The sequence below is a fragment of the Peromyscus maniculatus genome, chromosome 1, assembly GCF_049852395.1.
Source record: "Peromyscus maniculatus bairdii isolate BWxNUB_F1_BW_parent chromosome 1, HU_Pman_BW_mat_3.1, whole genome shotgun sequence".
NCBI lineage: Eukaryota > Metazoa > Chordata > Mammalia > Rodentia > Cricetidae > Peromyscus > Peromyscus maniculatus.
Window position 1 is genome coordinate 73,909,033 of NC_134852.1, and position 10,092 is coordinate 73,919,124.

The following is a 10,092-nucleotide window of genomic DNA, read 5'->3' on the forward strand; positions in this document are numbered from 1 at the left end:
ATCATATAAGGAAATTTCTAGTTTATAAAATGAGATGCAGTCCAAATTCAAGTCCACAAATTTCAATTAAATGCTCCCCCTTTGATCCTTGGCCCTAATACTATTTGTGGGTCTGAAAGTCTGGATGGGGGTGACTTGGGAAGGGAACAAGGGAGATCTTGTTGGGGGAGGTTGCAGGGAGGAAGTACCAGGAGAAACTACTGGAATAGGTAGGTATTTCTGTAATGAGCTAGAAAACAAGTGCCATGGAAACTCCCAGAATTCTATGAGGGTGACCCTGGCTAACACCCATAGGAATGGGGATACAGAGCCTAAAATGGCCATGTGTTGTAACTACCCTTCCAGGGGAGGGGCTGGGACACCAACCCAGCCACAAAAATTTTTACCTACAATTGGTCCTGCCTACAAAATGCTCTGGCAGTAAAATTGGAACAGAAATTGTGAGAGTGCCCAACCAATGACTGGTCCAGCTTGATACCCACACTATGATAGGGAACTCCCCACTGACACTGCTATAGTCCCAGGAGCCAGAGGCTTGATAGCCCAGTCCTAGAATAGAACAACAACAACAACAACAAAAACCAACATGAACCAGAAAAAACAAAAAAGTCAATGAAATAATCCCTAATGATATTGGATAGACCCCAAAATCTACAGTCTCAAGTGGGCACCCCAAGAACCCAGACTCTGGTCCAGTTGATGCAGCAGCATGAGGTTTATTGAAGAAGCAGCTGTCCAGTCGGGCTAACTCAGCTCCAAAGAGCAAGAGTCGCATCTTACTGCAGCCACATGGGTGCTTTTAAAGGAAAAACCCACAAAACTCACAAGATTACAATTCCCATACAGTTTCATTTTGATTGATTTATGTCTAGAGGCTAATTTCATAAGATCATGGTCTGATCACAGAGTGATCACAAAGTGGGTACAGTCACATCCGCATGCACATTCTTCCTGAAACCTCAAGGGGGGCATCAGGGCGGGAGTGGAGTTTACACAAAGGTCACAGTGGTCCTTCCTGGAACACTTGCAATTATCCCAGTCACAGTTGAGCGCATCTCTTAATAGAGATCTCTTTACATTGTTACATTATGGCAGGGGTGATTGAGTAATGATTGAGTCAGCTTGCCCTTGGAACTAGATTTTTAGTTTCTCATTTCCTGGGGCTTGGGGGTGTAAGCCTGATGGCTTAGGGTCTTTCAATATTGTTCTACATTCATAGATTGATGCCGAGCCCAGTTATCATCAGAGAGACTTCATCTAGCAACTGATGGAAACCAATGCAGAGTCTCACAACTAAGCATCAGGTGGAGCTCAGGAAATCCTCCAGAAGAGGTGGAGGAAGAATTGGAGTAGACAGAGTAGTCAGGACATAAAACAAAACCTCACAAAATCCACTCAACTCAGCTCATAGGAGCTCAGAGAGACTGAACCAATAACCTCCAAGCCTGCATGGGCTGACCAAGTCTCTCTGCATATATATTACAGCTTGTTCTTCTTCTGGCATCCCTAACAGAGGGAGCAAGGCTGTCTCTGAATCTGTTCCTGCTTTTGTTACTATTTCCTCCTACCAGCTGGCCATGTCCAGGCTTCATAGGAGAGGAGGTGCCTAAAACCACTGCAAATTGAAATAGAAAATTGATTGACACACATGAGAAGCCTGTCCTTTCCAATATTATTCAAATTATTTTAGTTTCATACATGAAATAAATTTAACACCTGTTAAGCAGGCACTATTTTTTTTATTTTCATTTTGACACAAGGTCTTACTATGCACCCCAGGCTAGGGCTGCTGAAACACATGGGATTTCTCTCATTACCACCTCTTAGTACTATGATTATAGCCAAAATAAAAAAAATCAGTGTGCCTGGCTCAGTTTATATTACCACAGTTAATCCACCTTTGTGGATGAAATATGTTAAAGTGGAAAATTATCACGTTTGACACAAAGATATCAGATAACTAGTGAAGGTCATAAACCATAAAGCTCAACTAGACATTTAATTCCTGTCCACAGCTGCCTCTCCAGTACTGTTGAAACAGTACTTGAGCATCACATCAGTATTGTACAAGAAGTTGCCTTGAGACTATTGTTTTCTTTTTAACTGTGGACATGATGAATGTGTGGCATTGGGATCAACATCCCTGCCCCTTGGAAAGAAAGACCTGGGTCCAGCTGCTTTTCTCTCCAGCCCCACAGTCCAGTGTCCAGTGTTGGAGCAATCTGTCAAGATGTCTGCATTTTCCCTCTCCTGTGCACTGCCTTCAACCTCCACCTTTGCCCTAGTTAGTCTGTTCCTGGAAACATGGTTCTTCCCACAGCCTGCTTTAGAGCATCTGGAAGGTACTCTTCACACAACTGCAAGAGTAGGGTATTCATCAATATCTTCCAGCTTCAAACCTTTGGACCAAAACAGTGATCTGCCTGCAAGATACTCTGGGAAAATTGTAGTGCAAGTATTAGGGCCATAAACAGTCACTTTCTGGTTGGATTTAAAACCTAATAGTTTGAACTGTCTTGGTCATTAAGCCATCTCTACTGCCCCTCATTTTTTTATTATTGATTTAAAGTGAGTGGTCATTTTTTCCAGTGAATCTCACCAAAACAACATGATTTTCCTAACTGCAGTAAGAAATCACATTGTAACTATTCTCCATATATGTTTTATGTTCTTACTCTGAGTTCTGATTTATTGTAATTTTCTTCCTGTAGTTTTTTTCTGGAAAACATTGTATTATGTTTTCTGAATACTTGAATTGGGTGCTCATATGGGGAATAATTACAAACCAGGCAATGTGGTTTATGGCTGCAATTTTTGTACAGCACTCAGAACCCTGGGTTGGAGTCTAACAGTAAGTCTCAGAACACCATAGGTCACAGAGTGAGATGCTGTCTCAAAAGTGTATCAGAATTCTCTGTCTCATATACACCATGTATTTGAAGAGCACATGGTGTATCATCGGGTCTGTCATTCCCTCTAAGCAGCTGCTTTCTGTCAGAAATTTAGATGAAAAAATTTTCATTGTTAATGAAATCATATTTCTGATTTGTGGTTTTTCTGATACATGTCTGAAACTTAGAAATAGTCATTAGGATCCTATATGGAATTTATATTTTCTTTTACAGTTTGTTTTGATTTCAGTTTGAGACTGGAATAAGAATATATTCAGAATGATTTCAATCCTTTTACCATATGAGACATGTTTTAGTCCTAATATCTCACAAATTTACTCATATTTAATTCCCACAAGGTGGATGGATGAGAGCAGTTTTTCAAAAGGTGTTAATAATGCATCAGACTTGCGAAGCTTTAATTCCTTTGTTAACCCATCAAGAACATGTGTGCCCTCTAGTGGTTACATGGATCAGTGCAAGCTCTCACATTTCGGTCCAGAAAACTCACAGTTGCTCACTTTTTTTGATTAACCTTTGCTCTAATACTATTTGTGGGTTGAAGGTCCTGATGAGGTTGGGTGGGAATGGGAAGAGGAGGAATCATGTTGGGAGAGGTTGGAAATAGCGAGTGCCAGGAGAGACAACTGGAATTAGGAAGCTTCTATGGAACGAGTTAGAAGTCCAGTGCAATGGACACTCTTAGGATTCTATGAGAGTGACACTAACTAAGACTCCTAGCATGGCAGACATGGAGCCTGAACTGGTTATCTATTGTAACCTGGCAAGGCTTCCACTGGAGAGACTGGGACATTAACTCAGCCACAAAACCTTTTACCTACAACTTGTCCTGCCTACAAAACATGCAGGGGTAAAGGTGGCAAAAAATTGTGAGAGTGCCCAACCCATGACAGGTCCAGCTTGAGCCCCATACTATGATAGGGAGCTCCCTCCTCACACTGCCTGTAGGGCCAGGACCCAGAGCCTGGAAAGTCCAGAGACATATAATAGAAAAAAAAACTACTGACAAAAAGAAAAAGAAGTTAATGAAATGATTTCTAATGATATTCTGCTAGAGTCCTAGACTGTTACCTAGCCCACATGTCACGACTGAGGCTTTATCCAGCATGGATGGAAACAGATGCAAAGACCCACCATAAAGCTCTATTAGATTTATTAACTTTGGACTTGTTGAATGTGTGGGGGTGGGCTCTGCAGCCCTGCACTTTGAAAATAAAGTCAAGGTGCTATAAAGCCCCACAAACCAGTCTCCAGTGTTGGAGCAATCTGTGAAGATGTCTGCATTTCCCTCTCCTGTGCACTGCCTTCAACCTCCACCTTTGCCGTAGTCAGTCTGTTCCCTGGCAACATGGTTCTTTCCACAGCCTGCTTAAGAGCGTCTGGAAGGTACTCTCCACACTACTGGAAGAGCAGTAATCATCAGTGTCTTCCAGCTTCAAACATTTTTACCTCAACAGTGACCTGAATGCAATATACTCTGACTAGTAGTGCAAGTGTGATGGCAGTAAACAGTCCCTTTCTGGTTGGATTTGAAACCCAGTCATGTGAGCCATCTTAGTCACTAAGCCATCTCTTCAGCCCCTCATTTTTTATTTAAAATGTGTGCTTGTTTTTCCAGTGAGTCTTAACAAAGCTCTGAATATCCTAACTGCAATAAGCAATGAGTTTGTTCTCATTCTCTTTTTTGTGTTTTCTTTTCTTACTTTGAGCTCCGATTTATTGTAATTTTCTTCCTTTAGTTTTCTTCTGGTAAAGTTTACTATCCTGTATTGTGATTACCTGAATTAGGGGCTTATATCAAGAATTAGCAGAGAATAGGCAATGTAGTTTATCACAGCAATCCTTGTTTAGCACTCAGAACAATGTGTTAGGAGGATCATCATGGTTGGAGTCTAACAGTGAGTCTCAGTACACAATAGGTTACAGAGTGACATGCTGTCTTACAAATGTATCAGGATTTACCATCTCAAATACACCATGTATTCGAAATGCACATGGTATTTCTCTCTGTCTTTCATTCCCTCTAAGCAGCTCATTTCTGGAAGAAATTTAGATTAATAAAAACTTTATTGTTAATATAATCACATTTCTAATGTGAGATATCCTTATACCTGTCGTATTTTGGAAATAGAGTCATTACTGTAATAAGAATATATCCACAGTGATTTCAAGCCTTTTAATACATTCAGGCCTATGTCTTACAAATTTTCTCATATGTAATTCCCACAACCTGCATTGATGGGAGCAGTGTTTTCATATGGGCCCTCTAGTGGTTACTTGTATCAGTGCAAGCTCTCACATTTCACACCAGAGAACTCAGAGTTGCTCACCAGTCTCTGATTCTTCTTTATAATAACTGTCTGAAACTTTTGCTGGAAGGAAGAAATATGGCAATTATATAAAGAAATTTCTGGCTTATAAAATGAGTTGTTGTCTTCAGTCAGGGACCCAAATTTCAGGTACATGAAATTTCTTTTCTTCTTGACTCTAATACTATTTGAGTGTTTGACAGTCTGGATTGTGGTGGGTGAGAATGGGAAGAGGAGGGATCATGTTGGAGGTTGGAGGGAGCGGTACCAAGAGAAACAATGGAATAGTCAGGTATCTCTGTAACGAGATGGAATACAAGCTCAATGGAAACTCCCAGGATTCTATCCCCTAGCTAACACCCCTAGCCATGAGATACAGAGCCTAAAATCTCTACAAGCTATCTCTTGTAACTAGGCAAGGCTTCCAGTGGAGGGACTGGGACACCAACACAGCCACATTTTTTTTAACCTACATTTTATTTGCCTACAAAATATTCCGGGGTAAAAATGGCAAGAAATTCTGAGAATGTCCAACCAATGACTGGTCCAGATTGATACTCACACTATGATAGGGAACTCCCATCTGACACTGCCATGAGCCCAGGAGCCAAAGGCTGGCTAATCCAGGGACCCTGAATTGAACAAAACATGACAGGCAAAAGAGAAACCAAATCGATGAAATGATCCCTAATGATATTGGGCTCTTCTCAGAGATTGTTGCCTAGCCCATCTGTCATCAGAGAGGCTTTATCTAGCAACTGACAAGCACAGATGCACTGACCCACAACGAAACATTAGGCAGAGCCCGGGAAACCCTGAAGAAGAAGGGAGAAAGTATTGGAGGAGCCAGAGGCATCAAGGACACCACAAGAAAACTCACAGAATTGCCAGGAGGTTGGTGGCACACGCCTTTAATCCCAGTACTCGGGAGGCAGAGGCAGGCGGATCTCTGTGAGTTCAAGGCCAGCCTGGTCTACCAAGTGAGTTCCTAGAAAGGCGCAAAGCTACACAAAGAAACCCTGTCTCGGAAAAAAAAAGAAAGAAAAAGAAAACTCACAGAATCCACTCACCTCGGCTCGTATGGGATGGTCTCACAGAGACTGAACAGACAACCAGTGAGCCTGCCTGTGCTGACCGAGGCCCTCTGCATGTCTATTACAGGTTGTTCCTCTCGTGTGATCCCTATCAGTGGGAACAAGGGCTTCTCTGACTCTGTTGCCTACTTTTTGGACCATTTCCTCATACCAGGATGCCTTGTCCAGGCTTAAGAGGAGAGGAGGTGTTTAGTCCAAATACAACTGGAAATACCACATTGGTTGATATCCATAGGAGGATTGCTCTTTCCAATATTGTTCAAATCATTTCATTTTATACATGAAATAAATGTAAGACTTAAGTACACTAGTCAAACAGTCATCATTTGCTTTAAGTTTACCTTTGACACAAGGACTTACTATGTATCCCAGGATAGGGTTAGCGTGATACTCATGGGGCTATTCTCATTTCCACTGCTTAGTACTGGGATTCTAAGCACACACCACTGTGCCTGGCTCCACTTCTATTATCACAGGTAATACTCCTTTAGATCATTCAAGGTAAAAGCTCTTGTGACACAAAGATATCACGTAACCAGTGGAGGACTGGAAACCATAAAGCTCAACTAGACATTTAATCTCTGTTTGCAGCTGCTCCTCCAGTACCATTGAAACAGTACTAGGGCAGAACAGCAGTATTGTGAAAGAAGTTGCTTTGAGACTATTTTGTTCTTTTAAATGTGGTCATGTTGATTGTGTGGGGGTGGGATCAGCAGCCCTGCTCCTTGCAAATAAAGACCTGGGACCAGCTGCTTTTTCTATACAGCCCCAGTGTCTAGTCTCCTGTGTCTGGAGCTATCTGTTCCGCTGTCTACAATTTCACTCTCATGTGCACTGCCTTAAACCTCCACATTTTCTTTGTCTGCCTGTATCCTGGCAACATGTTTTTTCCCCATAGCCTGCTTATGAGTATCTGGAAGATACTCTTCACACTACTGGAAGAGTAGTAGTCATCAGTATCTTTTGATGTAAAACATGATCTGCCTGCAAGATACTCTGGGACTAGTTTTGCAAGTATTATGGCAGTAAGTGGTCACTTTCTGGTTGGATTTAAAACTCAATCATGTGAGCCATCTTAATCAATAAGCCATTTCTTCTGCCTCTCAGATTTCATTCTTAATTTAAAATGAATAATCAGTTTTTTCCAGTGAATTTCACCAATGCTATATAATTTTCCTAACTGCAGTAAGAAATCAGTTTGTACCCAGTCTCCTTTATAATTTTTTGTTTTTTTGAGACAGAATTTCTCAAAAATTTTTTGAATTTTGAGACAGTTTGATGCCTGTCCTGGATCTTGTTCTGTAGCCCAGGCTGGCCTCAAACTCATAGAAATCCACCTGGCTCTGCCTCCTGAGTGCTGGGATTAAAGGCTTGTACCACTGCTACCCGGCTCTTTTCTTTTCTTATTTTATTATGTTTTATTGTAATTTTCTTCCTGTAGTTTTTCTTTCTGTTAAAGTTTACTATCCTGTTTAGTGATTACCTGAAATTGGTGCTTGTGTCAGGAATAATCAGTAACCAGATAATGTGCTTTATGGTTGCAATCCCTGTATAGCATGCAGAACATTGGGATATGATTTGTGAATTTTGCTCCCCCGTCTGTATTTTGGAAATAGAGTTTTTAGGATCCTAAGTAGAAGTTATTTTCTTTTACATTTTGTTAGATTTCAGTCTCAACTTTAGCCTGGGGTAAGAATACGTTCCAAATGATTTCAGTCTTTTTAAATTTTGAGACATGTCTCAGGCCCAATATCCCACAAATTTTCTCATATGTAATTCCCGTATTCTGGATGGCTGGGAGCAGTGTTTTCAAGTGGTAAAAATAATATATCAGACTTGAAGCTTTTAATTCCTTTGCTAACCCATGAAGTACATGTGTGCCCTCTAGTGGTTACATGGATCAGTGCAAGTGCTCACATTTCAGACCAGAAAACTCACAGTTGCTCACCAGTATCTCATTCTTTTTATTAAGCGCCTAAAACATTTGCTGGAAGGAAGAAATATGGGAGTCATATAAAGAAATTTCTGCTTTATGAAATGAGATGCAGTCCACATTCATGGACACAAATTTCATGTAAATGCTTTCCTTTTCTCCTTAGCCCTACTAAAATGTGTGTTTGAATTTCTGGATCTGGGTGGGTTGGAATGGGAAGAGAAGGGATCATGTTGGGGAGGTTGGAGGGAGTGAGCACAGGGAGAAACAACTGGAATAGTGGGATCTCTGAAACAATCTAGATACCTTGTGCAATGGAATCTCCCAGGATTCTACAAGGGTTAACCTAGCTAAGACTCCTAGTAATGAGGACTATGCAGCCTGAACTAGCTTTTTTTTTGTAACCCAGCAAGGATTCCAGAGGAGGGAATGGAACACCAACGCAACCACAAAACCTTTGAGCTACAATTTGTACTGACTACAAAATGTGCTAGGGTGAATGTGGCACAGATATTGTGAGAGTGACTAACTAATGACTGGGCCAGCTTGAGACCCACACTATGTGAGCAGGAGCTCACACCCGACAGTGCCTGGAGGGCCAGGACCCAGAGGCTGAATAGCCCAGAGGCCTAGAATAGAAAAAAAAATCTATGACTGGTAAAAACACAAACAGTCCAGGAAATGATCCCTAATGGTGTTCAGCTACATTCACAGATTGATGCCTAGCCCAGTTGTCCTCAGAGAGGCTTCATCTAGCAGCTGATGGAAACTGATGCAGATTCTCACAACTGAACATTAGGTCAAGCTCAGGAAATCCTCCAGAAGAGGGGGATGAAGAACTAGAGGAGACAGAGGAGTCAAGGACACAAAAAATAAAAACCTCACAAAATCCACTCACCTTGACTCCGAGGAGCTCAGGGAGACTGAACTGACAACCACCAAGCCTGCATGAGCTGACCAAGGCGCTCTGTATATATATTACAGCTTCTTCTTCTTGTGGAATCCCTAACAGTGGGAGCAAGAGCTCTCTCTGACTCTGTTCCTGTTTTTGTTACCATTTTCTCCTGCTGGGGACCAGCCATAGCAGTTTTGGGGTTCTGAAAGTTGGGATGCCTGGAAGGCACAGTAACGACTCAGAGACAGTGCTCGTGCAAGCTGATGGGTGACTTCTGGCTTCTGCAGTTGCTAAGTAGCTTCTTTGCTACAGCTTCTTTAGCTTCTGCTTTTGCCTTGGTAACCTCAGCCTTTTATTATCATAAGCAAGGGGAAACAGAAAGAAAAGGGGGAATCACCTAATACACAGTATTCTCATGATTCCAAAAGGTAATTCTTTTTTTTGATTCTTTTTTATTTTATTTTACAACACCATTCAGTTCAACATAATAGCCACAGATTCCCCTGTTCTCCCACTCTCGTCCCCCTCGCACTCCCCCCAGCCCACCCCCCATTCCCACCTCCTCCAGTTCAAGGTCTCCCCCGAGGACTGGGATTGACCTGGTAGACTCAGTCCAGCCAGGTCCAGTCCCCACCTCCCAGACCGAGCCAAGCGTCCCTGCATAGGTCCCAGGATTCAAACAGCCAACTCATGCAATGAGCCCAGGACCCGGGCACCAACACACAGCTGCCTCCCAAACAGATCAAGCCAAATGACTGTCTCACCCATTCAGGGGGCCTGATCCAGTTGGGGGCCCCTCAGCCTTTGGTTCATAGATCCTGTGCTTCCATTCATTTGGTTATATGTCCCTGTGGTTTATCCAACCTTGGCTTCAACAATTCTCGCTCATATAAACCCTCTTCTTTCTCATTAATTAGACTCCCAGTGATCCACCAGGGGCCCAGCCGTG